This window comes from Scyliorhinus canicula, chromosome 8, assembly GCF_902713615.1.
Source record: "Scyliorhinus canicula chromosome 8, sScyCan1.1, whole genome shotgun sequence".
NCBI lineage: Eukaryota > Metazoa > Chordata > Chondrichthyes > Carcharhiniformes > Scyliorhinidae > Scyliorhinus > Scyliorhinus canicula.
The window spans coordinates 78,056,999-78,079,883 of NC_052153.1; positions in this window are offsets into that span (position 1 = coordinate 78,056,999).

The following is a 22,885-nucleotide window of genomic DNA, read 5'->3' on the forward strand; positions in this document are numbered from 1 at the left end:
AAAGAGAATAAGAAACTTGAAGATACGAAAGTGCCATTTATTTTGTAAAATGACTTACTAAGCAGCATATCCTCCCTGTCTACGAACATCATTCTGCTAATCACAAGAAGCATTGGTCTGAAAAGCTGAATTATTGTGAAAAGCATTGGTCTGAAGATGTGTTGGTTTATTGTTGCTAGGATTACTCTTACTTTACAGATAGTAATTATGTAATTTTACCAGATGAATTATGATAATAACAAAGCTCTGTGATGGCAATGAAGCTAGATAGCCTTGAACAACTGAATATTGTTGCCTTTCTTATCAGTGAAATAAGGTTGGTGGTATTATTTGTTGTAAATCCCAGTTCCTACAGATTTAACTATTTTGTGAATTACTTAAAGTGAAATGAATGAAAATCACTTATTGTCACAAGTAGGCTTCAATGAAGTTACTGTGAAAAGCCCCTAGTTGCCACATTCCGGCTCCTGTTCAGGGAAGCTAGTACGGCAATTGAACCGTGCTGCTGGCCTGCCTTAGTCTGCTTTAAAAGCCAGCTATTTAGCCAGTGTGCTAACCAGCCCCGTGAGGGATATTATGGGAATGGAACACTCTTCAATTGAGGCACCCACCCTTCAGTTTTACCTCAGGGCAGAGATTGGGAAGGTAGGTGTTGGGGGAGGCTGAGGTTTCAGGAAAACATTTTGGTTTTGGCAAAGTGGGGCCATGTGTAAATTTAAATATTAGGCATTGTGCTGTTTCCTGGTCAGCGTCATGCCTGAAACCAACGGGAAATGGTAATTAGCCAGTGGCTAGGAGTGGGATATGGGACTGTGGAAAGACCCCAGCAGGAACCAGATTAAGAACTCCCAGCGTTCAGATTTTCAGTGGCATGATGGAGTGCGAAGGTGTGGGGATTAGAGGAGTTTCCTCTAAGAAAAGTAAAAAAAAGTTAACAAGAAATGCCTCTTTGCACCTCTTCCATCTTGGCTCCTCTTTCTGTTGTGTTGACCTAGCAGGAAAGCCAAAATGGCTTCTGTGGTGAATGTAATTCACACTGTATTATATTGTATAGTATTATGTCCTTGCGGGCTCTGCCTGTGAGCCATTGCGCGGCTCTGCCCATAGGGGGAGATGAGGAGCTTGTACAGGGCTCCACCCTTGTCTCCGCCCATGGCTCCGCCCATGGCCCCATCCACTACCGTAAGTAAAAAGTGCTGCAGCCGTGTGAGCCTGCCCTCAGTTCTTCTGGTCACAGGCAGACTCAGTTGTAAGACTATTAAAACCACAGTTTACTTCCAATCGTGTTCCGAGTGAATTGATGGTCTCATCAATTTAATAGTGTTAGAAAACTTGAAGAAAACTACTATGGAATCAGCCCTCAAACCTGATCGACTAGAACTCGACCCGCAGGCTGCAGAGGCGAAGGAAATCTTCCTACACTGGCTTCGGTGTTTCAAGGCCTACCTGGCTGAATCGAGCACCTCCGAGACTACAGAGGAGCAGAAACTCAGCCTATTGCACGCACGGGTGAGCCATCGTATCTTTACGCAACTCAATTGTACCACCTCCTATACTGAGGCCCTTGCTATGCTCGACTGACTGTACGTGCGGCCGACAAAAGAGGTCTATGCGCGGCACATTTTCACTACCCGCTGCCAGCGCTCCGCAGAATCGCTAGAGGACTTCCTGCGTGACTTAAAAGCCCTTGCTCGGGACTGTAACTTTCAGGCTGTAACGGCCTCCCAGCATATGGAACTCGCTGTTCATAATGTTAACGTTGCGGGGCTCCGGTCTAACTATGTGCGCCTGCGACTACTCGAGAAAGGGGCCCAGAACTTGGAGGACACGGTAGAGCTAGCAACTACTATGGAGGTCATGTTCCGAAGTCTAAACCCATTCCCCGCAGACCAAGCGACCCCATCGTGGACCCCTGACCAGCGACTGCCCCAGGCCTGCACCACGCGGCCACCCACTCACTATGGAGCGCCAGCGTTTCATTTTTGTGGCCAGCGCCAACACCCACGGCAGCACCGCCCAGCCCACAACGCGACCTGCAGAAGCTGCGGTCGAAAAGGATATTATGCCAGAGTATGACTGGCAAAATCGAAACTCTCTAACTCTAACTCCCCCGCAGTCTAGAGCACACGCCCCCCCCAACTCGCAGGCCCGCAGACCCCGTAATGTTGCAGCGTTTCTGCCGACTCCGCCTCCGCCCGACACGTGCAACTCATGGGGCCGCCATCTTGGCAATCCTCCCACACGCGGCTGGCCATGTGCGAGTCATGGGGGGCTGCCATCTTGGACGCCATCTTCCTCGCCGCCCGCCATGTGTGAGCCACGGGGCGGCCATCTTGGACACCATCTTCTTCATCACCCGCCATGTGCGATCGACGTGGGCCACCATCTTGGCCATCAACCGAAGTTCACCTCGACGACTACGACCTCAGCTGACAGTCATCACGGGGCCACTCCAGCACTGCTGATCGAGCCGCCGACTACCCACAACTCAACGCAGTCACGTTGGACCAGTCGCGTCCGAAGCACCTCCAGAGCTCGATGATGTCCGTTCAAATCAACGGGTACAGGACACCGTGCCTCTTCGACTCCGGGAGATCCGAGAGCTTCGTACATCCTACAATAAGGAGAAATGCGTTTTCCGCACCACCAGACTAGCCATCCTCGGCAATGTTGTGGAAAACGGAGTCCTGGGCCCCGACCCGGACCGTATGCACCCCCTCTTACAACTCCCTCTCCCTCATTGTCCCAGGGCCCTCAAGAGGTGCCTGGGATTCTTCTCGTATTGCGCCCAGTGGGTCCCCCAGTATGCGGACAAAGCCCGCCCATTATTTAAGACCACACTCTTCCCTCTGTCAGCTGAGGCCCGCCAGGCCTTCAACTGCATCAGGGAGGACATCGCCAAAGCCGCCATGTGGGTGGTGGATGAATCCGTCCCCTTTCAGGTGGCGAGCAACGCCTCAGAGGTCGCTCTCGCCGCCACACTGAATCAGGCAGGGAGACCAGTCGCCTTCTTCTCCCGGACCCTCTCCGTTTCGGAACTTCGACACTCCTCAGTCGAAAAGGAAGCTCAAGCCATTGTGGAAGCCGTACGGCACTGGAGGCACTACCTCACAGGTAGAAGGTTTACCGTAATCACCGACCAAAGATCGGTTGCCTTCATGTTCGACAACTCGCAAAGGGGCAAAATAAAAAACAATAAAATCTTGCGGTGGAGGATCTAACTCTCCACCTATAATTATGATATCATATTTGGGGCAGCACGGTAGCATGGTGGTTAGCATAAATGCTTCACAGCTCCAGGGTCCCAGGTTCGATTCCCCGCTGGGTCACTGTCTGTGCGGAGTCTGCATGTCCTCCCCGTGTGTGCGTGGGTTTCCTCCGGGTGCTCCGGTTTCCTCCCACAGTCCAAAGATGTGCGGGTGAGGTGGATTGGCCATGCTAAATTGCCCGTAGTGTCCTAAAACGTAAGGCTAAGGGAAGGGGGGGTTGTTGGTTTCCGGGTGTAGGGTGGATACGTGGGTTTGAGTAGGGTGATCATTGCTCGGCACAACATCGAGGGCCGAAGGGCCTGTTCTGTGCTGTACTGTTCTATATATCGACTGGGGAAGCTCAACGAGCCTCCAGATGCCCTGAGCCGCGGCACATGCTCCAGCGTGCAAGACGACCGCCTGAAGGCTATCCACAACGGCCTCTGCCACCCGGGGGTCACCCGGCTCGCCCACTGCGTTAAAGCCCGAAATCTGCCTTTCTCCACCGAGGAGGTTAAAGCCATCACCAGGGATTGCCCGATCTGCGCAGAGTGCAAACCGCACTTCTATAGACCAGACAAGGCCCACCTGGTAAAGGCTTCCCGGCCCTTTGAACGCCTGAGCATCGATTTCAAAGGGCCACTCCCCTTGACCAATCGAAATGTGTACTTCCTCAACATCATAGACGAATTCTCCCGCTTCCCCTTTGCCATCCTGTGCCCCGATATGACCTCTCACACAGTCATCAGAGCTCTGCACAGTGTCTTCACCCTGTTCGGGTTCCCCAGCTACGTACACAGCGACAGGGGTTCGTCCTTCATGAGCGACGAGCTGCGTCAATACCTGCTCGATAAGGGCATCGCCTCGAGCAGGACTACCAGCTACAACCCCAGGGGGAACAGGCAGGTGGAGAGGGAGAACGTGACGGTCTGGAAGACCGTCCTACTAACCCTCCAGTCCAGGAATCTCCCAACGTCCCACTGGCAGGAGGTCCTCCCCAACGCGCTCCATGCAATTAGGTCCCTCCTATGCACCGCCACCAACCAGACCCCTCATGAACGATTATTTGTTTTCCCTAGGGGCACTACCATGGGGGCTTCGCTCCCATCTTGGTTGAGGACACTGGGCCCGGTTCTCCTCCGGAAGCACGTCCGGACACACAAAACGGACCCACTAGTAGAGAGAGTGCTACTGCTTCACTCGAACCCGCACTACGCCCTTATTGAATACCCGACGGCCATCAGGACACCGTTTCCCTCCGGGACCTGGCGCCTGCAGGATCCAACTCCACCACCACCACCGTCGAGGTACCCCTCACACTACATCCCACCCGACCCTCCGCGCCCTGTGCCCCCGCGCCTATAGGTTTCCTGCCCACGCCCCGCGCCCCCGAGTCTATAGGTTTCCTGCGCCCCCCTTCGCCCGTCGCACCGGTCAGGAACGAAGCTCGGACCGAAATACCCCCAGAGTCCACCCTCATACCCACACCGACCGTCACCACCCAGCCACCCGAAGAGGTTGCAACCCCGGTGCTCCGCCGATCCCAAAGGACGACCCGGCCACCGGACCGGCTCAACCTGTAGACCCATCACGCCCGCCGGACTTGATTTTTTTACAGGGATGAATGTGGTGAATGTAATTCACACTGTATTATATTCTACAGTATAATGTCTGTGTGGGCTCTGAATGTGAGCCGTTGCGCGGCTCTGCCCATTGGGGGAGATGAGGAGCTTGTACAGGGCTCCACCCTTGGCTCCGCACATGGCTCCACCCATGGCCCCTCCCACTACCAGAAGTATAAAGTGCTGCAGCCGTGTGAGCCTGCCCTCAGTTCTTCTGGTCGCAGGCAGGCTCAGTTGTAAGACTATTGAAACCACAGTTTACTTCCAATCGTGTTCCGAGTGAATTGCTGGTCTCATCAGCTTCCTCGCTCAAATCCATGGAAAAATTGGCAGTTCAACTTGATGATTCCATTAGTGCCTGATCTACATATTTAAAGGACCCTGCAAGTTTTTGGTGGGTGTCTTCCCTGCCTTCTCTGAAAAGTAGGTTACATTTGAAGATTTCAGGAAAAGGCAGATGGATGGTACTTAACTTGTCACTTGTGGTCAGTATTAACCATTAATTACTCTGAAATTAGTTTAGCACTTTTAGATGCAATGCAAAGCATGCACATAACTGTACTTCAGAATTGATTACTTGTTAACGGTCGCACACCGAGACAAGCATCAACTGCTGGAGAATCACCAACTCAATGAAAGATGTTCTTTGGTCTGCCCGCAATTTGTTGATGCTCCAGTGGAAAGAATTGTCCTCGACCAAGTGTTGCGGACGGGCTCGTTCCAAGGTCCAGGACTATGGGCTGAGGGGAGCACTCAAGCTTGGGGCAGCCACCAAGGCGCAATGGGGAAAGGCCACTGTGTAAGGCCAGTGTAGACCATGGGACTGGTAACTGGGTAAAACCCCTCGAACTGTGTAAGTAATCCTAACCGTATCTAACTGTATTGAAGCACCTCAGAGTGCAACCTGAGAGTGGCAGCATGGTAGGACAGTGGGTAGGACTGTTGCTTCACAGCTCCAGGGTCCCAGGTTCGATTCCTGGCTTGGGTAACTGTGTGGAGTCTGCATGTTCTCCCCGTGTCTACGTGGGTTTCTTCTGGGTCTCCGGTTTCCTCCCACAAGTTCCGAATGACGAGCTGTTAGGTAATTTGGACATTCTGAATTCTCCCTCTATGTACCCGAACAGGTGCCAGAATGTGGTGACTAAGGGTTTTTCACAGTAACGTCATTGCAGTGTTAATGTAAGCCTACTTGTGACAATAAAGATTATTATTCTTATTACCTGACTGATGTATATAGTTTGAACAGAATTCTCTGTAACGGAAATATTGAAATGTTTGTAATATTCTCATTACTAAATTGAAGCACCTCACAGTGTATCTCGTTTGCTGGAGAAGGTGTGAATATCATTACACCTTCCTGTTATGACAATTTGAAATGTTTTGTAATATTCCTTTCAGATATTTTGTCAATAATGTACATTTTTTCAAAAAAGAGTTAACTGAGGTGTAGGATTAGGGGTGGCAGTGGCGCAGTGGCATTATCACTGGGTTCAGAGACCCAGGGTAAAGTGTTCAAATCCCACCATGGCAAACGGTGAAATTTTAATTAAATAAATATCTGGAATTAAAAGTCTAATAATGACCATGGAAACATTATTGATTGTTGCAAAAATCCATCTGGTTCTCTAATGTCCGTTAGGAAAGGAAATCTGCCTACATGTGACGCTCCAGATCCACAGCAATGCAGTTGACTCTTAAAGTCACTCAGTTCAAGAGCAACTAGAGTGGATTTGTTTATTGTCCCGTGTACCGAGCTACAGTGAAAAATATTTTTCTGTGAGCAGCTCAATAGATCATTAAGTACATGGAAAGAAAAGGAAATAAAAGAAAATACATTAAAAAAATACATAATAGGGCAACACAAGGTACACAATGTAACTACATAAGCACCGGCATCGGATGAAGCACACAGGGGTGTAGTGTTAATGAGGTCAGTCCATAAGAGGGTCATTTAGGAGTCTGGTAACAGTGGGGGAGAAGCTGTTTTTGAGTCTGTTTGTGCGTGTTCGTAGACCTTTGTATCTCCTGTACGATGGAAGAAGTTGGAAGAGTGCGTAAGTCAGGTGAGAGGAGTCTTTGATTATGCTGCCCGCTTTCCGCAGGCAGCGGGAGGTGTAGATGAAGTCAATGGATGGGAGGCAGGATTGTGTTATGGACTGGGCTGTGTTCACAACTCTCTGAAGTTTTTTGCGGTCCTGGGCCGAGCCGTTGCCATACCAGGCTGTGATGCAGCCAGATAGGTTGCTTTCTATGGTGCATCTGTAAAAGTTGGTAAGACTTAATGTGGACATGCTGAATTTCTTTAGTTTCCTGAGGAAGTATATGCGCTGTTGTGCTTTCTTTTATTAGTTCTTTTGGTTCTTTTAGTTGGTTCTTTTATTCCTTCAATTAGTGATCGACAATAAATGCTGTCCCAATAAGCGGCACCCACATCACACGAATAAAATAAATCTATTCCTGTTTGATTTACTGAGTGCAACAGATCAGAAATATGTCCAATTTCAGTTTATAACAGATAAAATGATTAATAAAATGACATGATGAGAATTTATCTCTTGTCATAATGACGACCATTTTAATTTGCCTATCAGTGTAAACAGCCAGTCTGGATGGAATACTCATAGAGCAGAAATTCCAAAATCCTTGTGGCACTGGCAGAGCCTCAGAAAGTTTCCATTGTGAATAGGATGGGAATAGAAAGGTATGGTCCCCCGAAAGGGTAGGGGCTTTTGGTTCAGACGGACAGAATGGTTGGTGTAGGCTTGGAGGGCCAAAGGGCCTTTCCTGTGCTGTAATTGTCTTTGTTCTTTGTATTATTTAAACATGGATTCAAGTGACTGTTCATCTTTTACCTTGTGACATCTTTAGTTACATTTAAGGGCGGCACAGTGGTTAGCACTGCTGCTTCACAGCACCAGGGACCAAGGTTCGATTCCAACATTGGGTGATTGTGTGGAGTGTGTATGTTTGCCTCCTGTCTACGTGGGTTTCCTCTGGGTGCTCCGGTTTCCTTCCACAGTCCAAAGATGAGCTGGTTAGATGTGTTGCTGCCCTCTGCTGGCATCAACTGATGACATAAACAAATTGATACTCACTGCGAGTTTTTTTTACTTTTGAATACAGCTTTAGTTAACTCACTTGGGACTTCAGTTATGTGTTGATTTAAACAAAAGTTTCAAGACCTAGAGCTTGAACTAGAATATATTATCCGGTCGCGAGAAATTGGCCAGGCTCGCTCTGGAGGTTGAGCATTGTGAGTTCTCAAACGTTTAGCATGGGTAACTGTCTGTGTGGAGTTTGCACTTTCTCCCCGTGTCTGCGTGGATTTCCTCCGGGTTCTCCTGTTTCCTCCCACAATCCAAAGATGTGCAGGTATTTAGGTGGATTGGCCATGATAAATTGCCCCTCAGTATAGGATATGTAGGTTAGGTGGGGTTACGGAGATAGGGCGGGGGAGTGGGCCGAGGTAGGGTGCTCTTTCAGAGGATCGGTGCAGATTTGATGGGCCGAATGGTCCCCTTCTGCGCCATAGAAATTCCATGATGCTATGGTTTGATTCCCAAGGGAATACCCTCCTGCGTAAAGAAGTTAACATGAAAAACGCTTGTTAGTCTGAGAATAAGCCCCCTCCCCTACTATTGGGCTATCAGGAAGGAGGTTCTGATCCCTACCTGTAAATTCCCCCCTGCCCTTGGATCATTTAAACGTCCTGGGCGAGAGAGCTGTTGGAACAAATCAGAGCCACAGCACTACAACAATGCACTTCCAGAAGCCAAACAGACATGACCCATCAGCAGCCAGCTGCAATGTCTGAACATTTGGCAAGCACTGAGGGTGTAGCCTTCACTGTGTCAGGCACCTGCCTTAAAAATGGTGCAGACCAAACAAACACAGATGACAAGTCCGGCCTGCGTGTCTGCACCCTTCACCAGCTCCCGGAAGAGGTTATATGGCCAATGGGAAATTAATGTTAATTCCAGTAGACTCCCAGCTGGGAGGGTTGGCAACCCTACAGAAAATCTCGACTCCACTAATTAAGGTTGGCTTTGTTTAATTTTGGAGCGTCATATTTTGCATGTTATTTTTGACTTGATGCCTGAATTTTATGCTCATGGCAGGGGTCCCGATGATGAGCCAGAAATAGGGTGACCGGATTTTCAAAAGTCAAAACTAAGACATTGTGAAGCCTCAAGGTGGGGCTCCATGATGATGCATATGTTGGGTGACCAATTGCACGAGTCTGAGGGAAGGCCACTTGAAGGCAGGAGGCCATGTGATGACATCTCCCGAAATATGTTCAGCCAGAGTTAGCAACCTTACTGAGACATCAATTTATTGAAGACAGCAGTAGTGAACAACAGACTTTTGTTTCAATTGCATTTCTGTCTCTTATTTTTACATAATCTGCTTTGTTGTTAGATTCTAGAATCGTCAATTCCAATGCCTAAATCACTGTACTACTCAGCCCTCAAACGTACGTTTTTAATTTTGAAAACTCTCATGTGATTAATCTACTATGACAGATAATGAAAAACAAAAAAATGGGTTATAAAATTGCTCTACAGCCTCCAAACCAGCTCCCCCAACCCCCATTTGTAACATCCTCAATTCCTACAATCCTGTCCAATCTCTGCAATACTGCAGCTCTGGTCTCTTGTGCATTGCTATTTTTCATTATTCCACCATTGAATGTGTACTTTCAGCTTTCTAAGCTCTGAACTAATTGGCTCTTTAAACTTTTCTGCCTCTCTCCTTTATGAAGATGCTCCTCAATGCCTTCCTCTGTAGCCAAGCTTTTGGCCACATGTCCAGGTAAGTTCAATGTCTCTGCAGTTACCAGTGGCACAAACCAAGGATGCATCTTGACTCCTCAACTTTTCAATCTTTTCTTTGCTGCAATGCATAAGAAAGCCACTAGAGGCATGCATGCAGGTATCAACAGGTTTGGCTGAGCGAAGCTCTCAATCTCTCCAGATTGTCTGCCTGCACCAAAGGAGCAGGGGCAGAAACCAGTGAATTTCTGTAGGGAGGTGTCTGTGCCCTAGCTGCACACACCAATCAAGACATCCAGACTATGGCAAACACATTCTTCAAATTCGGCCAAAAAGCCTTAGTCTCCAAATCAGTGTCTCCAGGACTATGAGCTGCACTAGGCACACACAATGAAGCACCAGATGTAACCATTGAAGGCATCAGTTTGAAGGCAGAAGAAAGATTATCATACATTAGCATTATATTCTCTAGGGACACCACTGTTGATAGATAAAGATGTCCGTACAAGTATCCTAAAAGAAAGTTCTGCCTGTGGCTGGCTCCATGTTTGTGTCTGGAAGCAGCATGGCATAAAACTGAAGACTAAAATCAAACTCACTCTGTGAATGGAACAGAATCCTGGACCTGCTGGAGTCATCACATCAAAGCTCTGGAACACTTCCACCAAAGACACCAGTTGATGTCCATCATGACAGGATAAAATCACAAACTACGCGGCCCTTCATTGTGCTGGACTGAGACCATCATCCAGAAAATTCTAATTAGATGGCAAGCCATGTCTCCTGCATGGATGAATACAGAATCCCAAGTCTTCTCCGGGAAACTGTATCAGGGCAAATTACATCAAGGTGGTCAATACAAACCATGCAAGGACAACCTAAAAAAGAGCCCTTCAAACTTCTTCATTGCAGATCATTCTTGGGAAAACACTGCAGGCTATCAGCCCACATGGAGGCCAGAACTGAAATGTGGTTCAGGAGGCCTTGACCACCATCTATGCCAAACCTTGAGCATCCGATGTGCCAGAGGAAGGCCAGATCTGGCATTGCTGCAGAACGTTCCCCAAGCACCAAAAATGACATGAACTGCCAGCTTTGTAGATGTCTATGTCAATCTTACGTCAAACACTTCAGTCATGAGAGGATTAACGAAGATGATAAAATCATTTACAGCTCAGAAATACTTGAATAATGGCAAGAGTACCAGGAAGTGGCTCAGTGTCAAGTTTTGTTTGATAATGATCCTGTGAAGTACATTGAGATGTTTTAATATATTAGAAGCGCGAAGAAGCGCTGTATAAATACAAGTAATTGTCGAGTGAGCCAGTTAGTTGGAAAATGATACCTGCCGTTGAGATTTGGAAAAGAAAAGTTTGGTCATTTAAGAACAATTATTAGTGTTTAACTAACAAGCCAACAGGTGGACCTGTGTGCTGTTCAGGAATTGAATAGCCATGGCACCGTATTTTTAAAATTATAGAAGAACAGTGGAAACAATTTAGAGAAGGGTCACAAAGATGATTCTGGGTATTTATGATTCCACAATTGAGAAAGGTTGCCACTGGAATACAGTTCTTTTTGAGTGGACTTTAAGCAATTGATCCGCACACCATGGGGGATTCTCCATTTGGGCGATGTTCTCCCTGCAGAGGTGAATTGGAACTGATTTGCATTCCCGTTGGAAGCGCAGATCAGGAAGCAATTCACTATCTCACACCATGCAAATTTTACTCATGGTGAGGATTATAAGGGAATCCCGCTTTCAGGCCGCCATTTTGAATGGGCGGCCGAATAGCGAGGTTTGACAATTGGCCAGTTCCCACCCACGTATCACAAAGCATTCCAATCATCCCCTTCACGCTTGAGAAATTTTGAAGTGCTCAGCTGGAAATTGACAGCACACAATTCGGATTAAAGTGGTTGATGTTGAGGGTGGCACAGTGTTGCAGTGGTTAGCACTGCTGCCTCATAGCACCGAGGACCTGGATTTGATCCCAGTCCTGGGCAACTGCTTGCATGGAGTTTGCACTTCCTCCCCATGTCTACGTGGGTCTCACCCTCGCAACCCAAAGATGTGCATGGTAGGTGGATTGGCCACGCTCAATTGCCCCGTAATTGGAATAAAACATTTTAAAAGTTGATGTTTACAAACACTGTGGCTACAGCACTTCAACTGTGAAGGGGGGTGAATGAAGGCAGGCTGACAGCTGTGTTTTTGGAAGCTGTCAATCACAGTCCAGTAAGGGAAATGAATGAATGGCTTGAAGCTCAGGGATCTGAGGGGTTTAAACACAGGTCACTGGTTTACTCTTTCCAGGAACTGACACGTGGTGCTTCCTGCATCTGAGCCAGCAGCTCGATGCCCAGGTGAGTGTTACAACAGTAATTTTTCCACTTTCCCCTATCTGGACTGCTCTCTGGAACCAGAACAGTGTTCTCTTTTCTGGGTGGTCTGTGGGGGGAGGGTCCCTTTATTTAGGTGTCTCTGGGGGGGGGGGGTTCCCTTTAAATACGGAGTCTCTAGGTGGTCCCTTTATTTAGGCGGTCTTGTGGGTGTTCCTTTATTTAGTGAGTCTCTAGGAGGAGGTCCCGTTAGTTAAGGGGTATCTCGTTGGTCCCTTTAATTAGGAGGTCTCTGCTCTGTTGTGGATGCTCCTGAGCAGCCCACACTAGCACAACTTTGCCCTGTTGTGGACTTTCCTGAGTAGCTCGCGTTAGCACTGCTTTGTCCTGCAGTGGACTCTCCTGTGCAGCTCTCTCCAGCAGGAGAGTTGTGAGATTCTGCCCTGTTTGAGTCTCTGGCCCTCTCTTCCTGATACCAAAATGATCCATCTTCATTCTTCACAATCCTGTTGCTTGCTTGCTCAGCTCGGAAGTGGGGGAATCTCTCCTCCATGACTTTGTGCCAAAAGTACGGATACAGGGTGCGTGAGGTCAGTGTATGCGCCGGGCACATGGCCTGCCCTCTTGCCGCTTCTGGCGGGACGACTGCATTGTTCACATTTAAAACCTGGTCACGACCGGCATTCTCATCTTTAAAGCGGGTTGCAGCCATTGGGTGTTTTCCCCATGTTCGGGAACACTGTGAGTGATTGCTCTATGATCCTCACTCACAATGCCCTCCCACGGCCCACCCGCTGATCGTGACCCGCAGTTTGAACAACCCTGGGCTGGATTCTCTGATTGTCGACGCTGAAATCGCGTTTGGTGATCGGCCGGAGAATCCCCGTTTACGTCGGAATCAGGGGCGGCGCGTTTTTGCGATGCTCCACCCCCTCAAGAACGTCGTACTTAGGGAGTATACCTCACGCCGTATGGGCGGCCTCAGGATGTCACCTGAGCCCCTCCCCTGATGCTCCACCCACGATGGGCCGAGTCCCCAACGGCGTGAGACACGTGTGCTCACACTGTTCGGGGACCTCACGTGGCGGCTGTGTACTGAGTCCAGCGCTGCTACAGTCGGGGAGGAGCCGTTCCACTGGCGGGGGTGGGGGGGGGAGGCTTCGGCAGGGGCTGGGGGTACTGGTGGGGGGTGGTCCGGTGGTGGCGAGGTTGGTTATGGGGGCAGTTTGTGGCAGGTAGGTCTGCACACGGTCAGTGCCATGTTGCATTATGCGGCCGCTACAGGCCATGGACCCGGCCATTCTCCGGCCGTATCCACGGGTAAAGCTTTACGCTGTGCGACTGCTTGCCCCCCACCAGACAGAGAATCGGTGTGGGGGCAGCGACGACTTTCTGGTCGTAACACCACATGAATCAAAGGACATAGCTGCAGGATCAGAGAATACAGCCCCCTGAATTAGCTTTTGACTAGGCTATGAGAATTCTACATTTCAACACTGTTCTCAAATCAGATTATTTATAATTTCTCCCTTTACACTGGATTAGCACTCCCCCTGTTGGCCTTCATTTATATTACACATCCTCAATTGTACCAATAATATGTTGCATTTACATTGCTTTTTTAATATGGAGTAAGTAAAGAACAGAACTGAATTTCTCTTAACGTAACTCTTTTTTCTCTCCTTGTCTCCTTCCCAACTACATTTGACTTTTCCAATGCCCTCTGCCACTTCAACATGTTCCTGTTTCTTTGTCCCAATCAGTTTTTACTGTAAGCATTCAACCCCTCTACACTTCTATTCCACACCAGAATAGTCTGAGAATGCTTAGTTTGTATGGTTTTCCTCATCTGTAATTGTCATGATCTTGTGAACAGAGTGGAAAACAAAGAAGTGAAAGGAAAACCTACTTCGTACATATGGTGATGAACTATTAAAAAAGTAACAAAACCATTTTTAAAACGTTATTGTATTTTGCTGTCAAATTAGTGGGCAGGTTAATGGTACTTGCAATTATGTATGCACAAATGGCACAGCAACGTCAGACGCAGGCCAATACAGCATTGAATGCAAATGTACAATAGTTGGTGTTGGAATTGTGTTTGTCCACCATAAATTATGTGAAAATGATATTTCACTGTCTGTCTTTCCATTCGTATACATTGAAAATATCACAACATTGCTGTAGCTGCACAGTGGGAAGAGATTGGGGCTATTTAGGGCTAACAAGTATTAGAGGAAGTAACCTTTTAATGATTTGATAAGTATCAATGACTGCCAATCAAACCCTCCGGTACCGAACATTAACTATTATCTCATTCCTTCAGTTTGTTAAATATTTTGGTGATTTTAAAAATGCCACGCACCGAGAACTTGGGTTCAATCCTGGACCCGGGTCATTGTCCGTGTGGAGTTTACACATTCTTCCCGTGCCTGCGTGGGTCTCACCCCTACAGCCTAAAGATGTGCCGGTTAAGTGGATTGGCCATGCTACATTGCCCCTTAATTGGAAAAATTAAAAAAAAACTAACTGCCACATTTTAAATGATTTTTTTCAATAACCTGTCTCATTTGTTATCTTCATCTGAATCCAAACTCTCCCTCTATTTTCCTTTCTGTCCCAGATTTGGCATCAAATTTATATATTTTACTTTACCAACTTGTTAGTCCTTCCTGTGTTTATTTCCTATTCCTTAAAATTCATTATGTGGAGATGCCGGCGTTGGATCGGGGTGAGCACAGTAAGAAGTCTTACAACACCAGGTTAAAGTCCAACAGGTTTGTTTGGAATCACTAGCTTTCGGAGCGCAGCTCCTTCCTCAGGTGAATGACACTCACCTTAAAATTCATTGTTAGGTGCTCAGTAACCTAGAGGTCAAAAAGAACGTTATGAGCTGAAGTGACAAGTCTGGCTAGTGACAGACAATGTTAGATGAGGAGTGACAGAAAAATCTGGCTCATTCCATTTAGTTGGGAACATTTGTTAATTTTTATAGAGCCATTTGTGATTTCAAATTTATTTACTGAATGGCTTACACTGACTGAGGTACCAGCCTCCCTGAACAGGCGCCGGAATGTGGCGACTAGGGTTTTTTCGCAGTAGCCGACTTGTGACAATAAGTGATTTTCATTTCATTTTTCATTCACAATGAAAGTTATTTTTTAACTTGAGCAAAATATTTCAGACACAGATTCACTTGGTTTGGTTTCATGTTGTGACACAGAAGTGTGATAATGTTTGACTGCAGACTTTTTCTTTGCTCAGAAATCGATCAGCCGCATGTATAATTTATAATATGCAAATCCCTTGCTGATGTAATGATTTTAGGATGTAATTATCTTTTCTTAACAACTTTTCTCTTTTTCATCTCTCCTGGTATTCTGAAGCATGATCTCTAAGAATTTATAAAGCACCTGTCATAACCATTAGGTGCCCCAAAGTGCTTTCCAGTCGATGAAGTAGTTTTTGAAATGTAGTCATTGTTGTAATGCAGGAAGCATGCCACCAAAACTCCCCAAAAAAGCAATGTGATGAATAACCAGATACTTTGTTCTTCTGTTAATGCTGGGATAAGTATTAACCAGGCCGTAACATTTGTGCAACACAAGTGCCTGCAGGTATGACCATCTCCAAATGAGAAAATATAACATCAGATAGGGTGCGAGCTGCCCAGTAACAGGTAGAAATCTGCCTTGTGACAACAGTAGCCGGCATTCATAATGCACAAGATACATCTTTCCCAGTAATGAGATTGGCAGGTATCTAGACAGTGGCACAGTGGTTAGCACTGCTGCATCAGAGCTCCAGGGTCCTGGGTTCGATTCTGGCCTCGGGTGACTGTCTGTGTGGAGTTTGCACTTTCTCCCCATGTCTGGTAGGTTTCCCTTTTGTGCTCTGGTTTCCTCCCACAGTTCAAAGATGTGCAGGTTAAGTGGATTGGCTAATCTAAATTGCTCCTAAGTGTCCAAATGGTTAGGTGGGGTGACTGGGTTACGGAGATAGGGTGGAGGCGTGAGCTAAAGTAGGGTGCTCTTTCCAAGGGCCAGAGCCGACTCGATGGGCTGAATGGCCTCCTTCTGCACTGTAAATTCTCTGATCTATGATTCTATGACCCAATCGTGTAAAAGTTCAAGGCGACCGTCAGCTTGATGGCTACCGGGAGTGGGTGTCCTCCCCCATTTCCCCGCGGTGCCAGTTGTGCCATCATCTGGCAGATAGGTTGCATGGTTTCTCTGCTCAGCCGGAGTCTACGACGGCATGCCCGGTCCGGCAGGCCCTCGAATAACAGGTGGCACTAGTATACACAAGGCCTCATGCTGCGCCTCCTTGGTACTTCCTTCTCCTCGGCCTGTTAGACAGCACACTCTCCATCCTGGGTGGGTGCCACCTGCCCCTCTGCTGCACGCACTGTTGCTGCCCACTCTGCTGCTGCAGCTTCCTCCTCCTCTTCAAGCAGCACTCGCTCGTACAGCTGCAAGGCGCCTCCAGGGCTGCGGCGACCAGCAGGAAGGCTGCCATTGCTGATTGTATTCCGATATCCATTGTCTGCATGGGGTGAAAGGTCGACATGTTAGTGTGGTGCATACCCACATGCCCAACCAGGTCCACCAGGCTACATGGTAGCCCCGGTTGGCACTGTGGGATCCACCTCCTCATGGCAGGTGTAAGTCACCATATCAGTCAAAACAGCTTAACTCAATGACTGAGAGATCAGTGGAGGTAGGCACATACTAATTCCTAGAGTTAAGGAATTAGAGAGAGGCAGACAGCCAAATGTACAGAAGGAAGGGGAAACATGGTATAATTGCTAGCACCCTCAGAAGCAGAGGGGCCAGTTTACATCTAATTCAATAGCCTAATCCTACTTTCTCCCCATAACCTTTGATCCCATTCACCCGAAGTGCTACATCTAGCTGCCTCTGTTTTAATGTTTTAGCATCAACTACTTATATGGTAATCAATTCCACAGGCTCATCACTCTTTGGTGAAGAAATGTCTCCTCATCTCTGTCCGAAATGGTTTACCCTAAATCCTCAGACTGTGACCCCTGGTTCTGGACCCACCCACCATCTGGAACATCTTCCCTGCATCTACCCTGTCTAGTCCTGTTAGAATTTTATAAGTCTCTATGAGATCCCCCCTCATTCTTCTGAACTCCAGCGAGAACAATCCTCACCTAGTCAATTTCTCCGAATATGACAGCCCCGCCATCCCTGGAATCAGTCTGGTAAGCCTTTGCTGCACTCCCTCGAGAGCAAGAACATCCTTCCTCAGACAAGGAGACCAAAATTGCACACGTGGGGCGAAATTCTCCGACCCCACACAGGGTCCGAGAATCGGCCGGCGGCGGTGTTATTCCCGCTCCCGCCATGTAAGGAATTTTCCGACCCGCCATAAAACGGCGTTGTTCAAATCCCGCCGGCCGCCAAGGAGAACAGCTGGCGCCGGCGGGATGTCATGTTATTTTTAGGGTGAACAATTCTCCGGCCCAGATGGGCCGAAGTCCCATCAAAGTAGGTTTATAACGGCGTCAACCATTGATGATGGTTGACGCCGTTCAGTAACCTACATCGAGTGCGCAGGGGGGGTGGGTGGGTAGCGTTGGAGAGGGGTGGAGAGCGGTGGGGAGGGGTGGGGAGGGGGGTAGCGGTGTTGGAGAGGGGTGGGGAGGGGTGGGGAGGGGGTGGGGAGGGGGGGTAGCGGTGTTGGAGAGGGGTGGGGAGGGGTGGGGAGGGGGTGGGGAGGGGGGGTAGCGGCGTTGGAGAGTGGTGGGGAGGGGGGGTCGCGGCGTTGGAGAGGGGTGGGGAGGGGGGGTCGCGGCGTTGGAGAGGGGTGGAGAGGGGTGGGGAGGGGGGGTAGCGGCATTGGAGGGGTAAGGGGGGAAGGGGGGGTAGCGGTGTTGGGGGGGGTGGAGGGTTGGGGGGTGGGTTGCGGCGTTGGGGGGGGTGGGTTGCGGCGTTGGGGGGGGCGGGTGGGTTGCGGCGTGGTGGGGCATGCAGTGTGACAGAACCGGAAAGGTTGGCTCCACAGGGTGCCACCTTTAATGGGCACAGCGATCTGAACTAGAAGTAACTGCCCACCCTCACCCTCCAATGGATACAGAGGACAAGCATCAGGGTCTCTGCCCCCCCACCCCTCCACTCCCACAGCACAAGCATCAGAGGGACTCAATTCCCTCTCTTCACACCCGCCCCCCCCCGCCCCACCACGTCACAATCATCAGGGGCTCCCCACCACCAGAAAACATAATGGGGACCCCCCACCACCACCCACCCTAAACGGGGCTCCCCAGATGATCCGCACCTGCACTTCCCCCGGCACAGGTTGATACTGCCAGTTTGGCATGGCCGGGGCAAGCCAACCCATGGCACAGTGGGTAGTCCATGGCACAGCCCGGTCATGTTGCCCCCCCCCCCCGCCCCACTCCCGGGCTGGGTTCTCATATTTACCATTGCTCCCCTGGGGGGATCCCCTCGACTGATTCATGCATGCCACGTCAGTGAGGTAAGAATATTAAGTGAGGGGTTTAATGCCATGGGGAGCTGAAGGGCGTGAATCTGATAACCATATTGACTAAATTTAAATAGCTTAACGCTGTTGTTTCTGGGGTCGAAGGAAGTTTCACCTGCCAGCGTCAGGGACTCGGAGGTGAGGGTAACATCCCGGCTTTGAGGGACATGGCCCAGCAATGCCCTGGCACAGCCCCATGTCACCCTGGCAGTGCCAATCAAAGGGCAGTGCTGGAGCAGTATCAGGTTTGATGTGCAAGAGGTGGGGTCAGGTTGGTGGTGCAAGGGAGGCTCATGGGCAGGGCCTCTTGGGAACCCTGCTGTGGGTGTGGCGATGATGGGGGGAAAGGATGATGCTCCACCCCTCCCCCCCCCCCAATGCCGCAACCCACCCCCCCAACGCCGCAACCCACCCCCCAACCCCCCCACCCCCAACGCCGCTACCCCCCCTCCAACGCCGCTACCCCCCTCCAATGCCGCTACCCCCCTCCAACGCCGCTACCCCCCCTCGAACGCCGCTACCCCCCCCTCCAACGCCGCTACCCCCTCCAACGCCGCTACCCCCCCCTCCAGCGCCGCTACCCCCCCCCTCCAGCGCCGCTACCTCCCCTCCAGCGCCGCTATCCCTCCCCTCCAGCGCCGCTATCCCTCCCCTCCAGCGCCGCTATCCCTCCCCTCCAGCGCCGCTACCCCCCCTCCAGCGCCGCTACCCCCCCTCCAGTGCCGCTACCCCCCCACCCTTCCCTTCCCTTCCCTTCCCCCCTCCAACACGCCACTTCCGCAGCGGCTGAAACTGACGCGTACAGCGTCACTCCGCTGCTGGCCCTTTCGGGATGGCAGATTTAGGCCTTAAAAGCAGGCCCCGACGCCGGAGTCACCAGCGCCGCTTTTGCCCGCCGGTAATGGGCGTCACGTAAGTCTTCGGTAAGGGCAGCACGGTGGCCAAGTGGTTAGCATAACCGCCTCACAGCGCTGAGGTCCCAGGTTCGATCCCGGCTCTGGGTCACTGTCTGTGTGGAGTTTGCACATTCTCCCCGTGTCTGCGTGGGTTTCGCCCCCACAACCCAAAAATGTGCAGAGTAGGTGGATTGGCCACGCTAAATTGCCCCTTAATTGGAAAAAATAATTGGGTAATCTAAATTTATTAAAAAAAAAAAAAAAAAAAAAAAAAAAAAAAAAGAAACGTAAGTCTTCGGTGAATTTCGCCCAATATTCTAGGTGTGGCCTCACCAAGGCCCGGTATAATTGCAACACCTCCCTGCTCCTGTACTCGAAACCTCTTGCAATGAAGGCCAAAATACCATTAGCCTTCTTTACCGCCTGCTGCATCTGCATGCTTACCTTCAGTGACTGGTGCACAAGGACACCCAGATCCTGCTGCTCACCCCCAATTTACAACCATTCAGGTAGTAATCTGCCTTCCTGTTTTTGCTTCCAAAGTGAATAACCTCACATTTATCCAAATTATACTGCACCTGTCATTGATTTGTACACTTGCCCAACCTGTCTAGATCATGCTGCAGGATTTCTGCATCCTCTTCACAGTTCACCCTCCCACCCAACTTGTTATCATCTGCAAACTTTGTGATGTTATATTTTGTTCCCTCATCCAAATCATTAATATGTACTGTGAATAGCTGGGGTCCCAGCACCAATCCCTCTGCCACCCCACTAGTTATTGCCTGCCAATTTGAAAAGGACCCATTAATCCCTCCTCTGTTTCCTCTCTGCCAACCAGTTTTCTATCCAGTTCAATAAACTTCCCCCAATCCCATGAGTTTTAATCTTGCATAATAAACTCTAATGCGGGACTTTGTCAACCGCCTTCTGAAAGTCCAAATATACCACATCGACTGTCTCAAGCTTGTCAACTGTACAAGTTACATCTTCAAAGAATTCCATCAGATTTGTCAAGCGTGATTTCCCCTTCATAAATCCATGTTGACTCTGACTGATCCTGCCACTGCTTTCTAAATGTTCCGCTATAAAGTCCTTGATAATGGATTCAAAAATTTTCACCACAACTGATGTTCGGCTTACTGGTCTATAATTCCATATTTTCTTCTCTACCTCCCTTTTTGAATATGGGAGTCACATTAGCTACCCTCCAGTCTGCAGGGACTGTTCCAGAGTCTATAGAATACCAGAGGATGATCACCAATGCATCCACTATTTCCAGAGCCACTTCCTTAAGCACTCTGGGATGCAGATTCACAGGCCCTGGGGATTTATCCACCTTCAATCCTATCAGTTTTCCGAGAACCATTTTCTACCAATGTTGATCTCCCTCAGTTCTTCCCTCTCACTAAACCTTTCATTCTTCAACATTTCTGGGATCTGATTTGTGTCCTCATTTGTGAAGACAGAACCAAAGTATGTATTCTATTGCTCAGTCATTTCATTGTCCCATATTATACATTACCCTGTTTCTGTCTGTAGGGGCCCTACATTTATCTTTACTAATCTCTTTTTCTTCACATATCTATAGAAACTCTTAGTGTCAGTCTTTATGTTCCCTGCAAGCTTACTTTCGTATTGTATTTTCCCCTTCTTAATTAGTATCTTGGTCCTTCTTTGTTGAATTCTAAATTTCTCCCAATCCTCAGACTTATTATTTTTCTTGGCCAATCTGTATGCTTCTTCCTTGGATCAGATACTATTTCTAATTTCCTTTGTAAGTCGTGGATTGCCCTCTTACTCATTTTGTTTTTGTGCCAGACAGGAACGAACAGTTGCTGCACTTCCCCCATGCGTTCCTTGCCTCGTACATCTCCTCTAAACCTTGCCCCTTGCACCTTAAACCTATGTAATTGACCCCTCTACCCTGGGAAAAAGTCTCTGACTATCCACTCTGTCTATGCCCCTCATAATTTTGTAGACCTCTATCAGGTCACCCCTCAACCTCTGTCGTTCCAGTGAGAACAAACCGAGTTTATTCAACCTCTCCTCATAGCTAATGCCCTCCATACCAGGCAACATCCTAGTAAATCTCTTCTGCACCCTCTCTAAAGCCTCCACATGCTTCTGGTAGTGTGGCGACCAGAATTGAACACTATATTCCACGTGTGGCCTAACTAAGGTTCTATACAGCTGTACACGACTTGTCAATTTTTATACTCAATGTCCTGGCCAATGAAGGCAAGCATGCCGTATGCCTTCTTGACTACCTTCTCCACCTGTGTTGCCCCTTTCAGTGACCTGTGGACCTGTACACCAAGATGTCTCTGACTGTCAATACTCCTGAGGGTTCTACCATTCACTGTATATTCCCTACCTGTATTAGACCTTCCAAAATGCATTACCTCACATTTGTCCGGATTAAACTCCATCTGCCATCTCTCCGCCCAAGTCTCCAAATGATCTAAATCCTGCTGTATCCTCTGACAGTTCTCATCGCTATCTGCAATTCCACCAACCTTTTGTGTCATCCGCAAACTTATTAATCAGACCAGTTACATTTTCCTCCAAATCATTTATACATACTACAAACAGCAAAGGTCCCAGCACCGAACCCTGTGGAACACCACTAGTCACAACCCTCCAATCAGAAAAGCACCCTTCCATTGCTACTCTCTGCCTTCTGTGACCTAGCCAGTTCTGTATCCATCTTGCCAGCTCACCTCTGATCGCGTGTGACTTCACCTTTTGTACCAGTCTGCCATGAGGGACTTTGTCAAAGGCCTTACTGAAGTCCATATAAACAACATCCACTGCCCTACCTGCATCAATCATCTTTGTGACCTCCTTGAAAAACTCCATCATGTTAGTGAGACACACCTCCCCTTCACAAAACTGTGCTGCCTCTCGCTAATACGACCACTTGCTTCCAAATGGGAGTAGATCACCAGCCTGTAGTTCCCTGGATTATCCTTGCTACCCTTCTTAAACAAAGGAACAACATTGGTTATTCTCCAGTCCTCTGGGACATCACCTGAAAACAGTGAGGATCCCAAGATTTCTGTCAAGGCCTCAGCAATTTCCTCTCTTGACTCCTTCAGTATTCTGGGGTAGATCCCATCAGGCCCTGGGGACTTATCTACCTTAATATTTTTCAAGATGCCCAACACTGTCTTTTTAGATCTCAATGTGACCCAGGCTATCTACACACCCTTCCCCAGACTTATCATCCACTAATTCCTTCTCTTTGGTGAACATTGATGCAAAGTATTCATTTAGTACTCGCCCATTTCCTCTGCCTCCACACATAGATTCCCTCCCCTACCCTTCAGTGGGCCAACCCTTTCCCTGGCTACACTCTTGCTTTTTATGCACGCGTAAGAAGCCTTGCGATTTTCCTTAACCCTGACTTTTCGTGATCCCTTTTAGCCCTCCTGACTCCATGCTTCAGTTCCTTCCTACTTTCCTTATATTCCACACAGGCTTCTAGACCT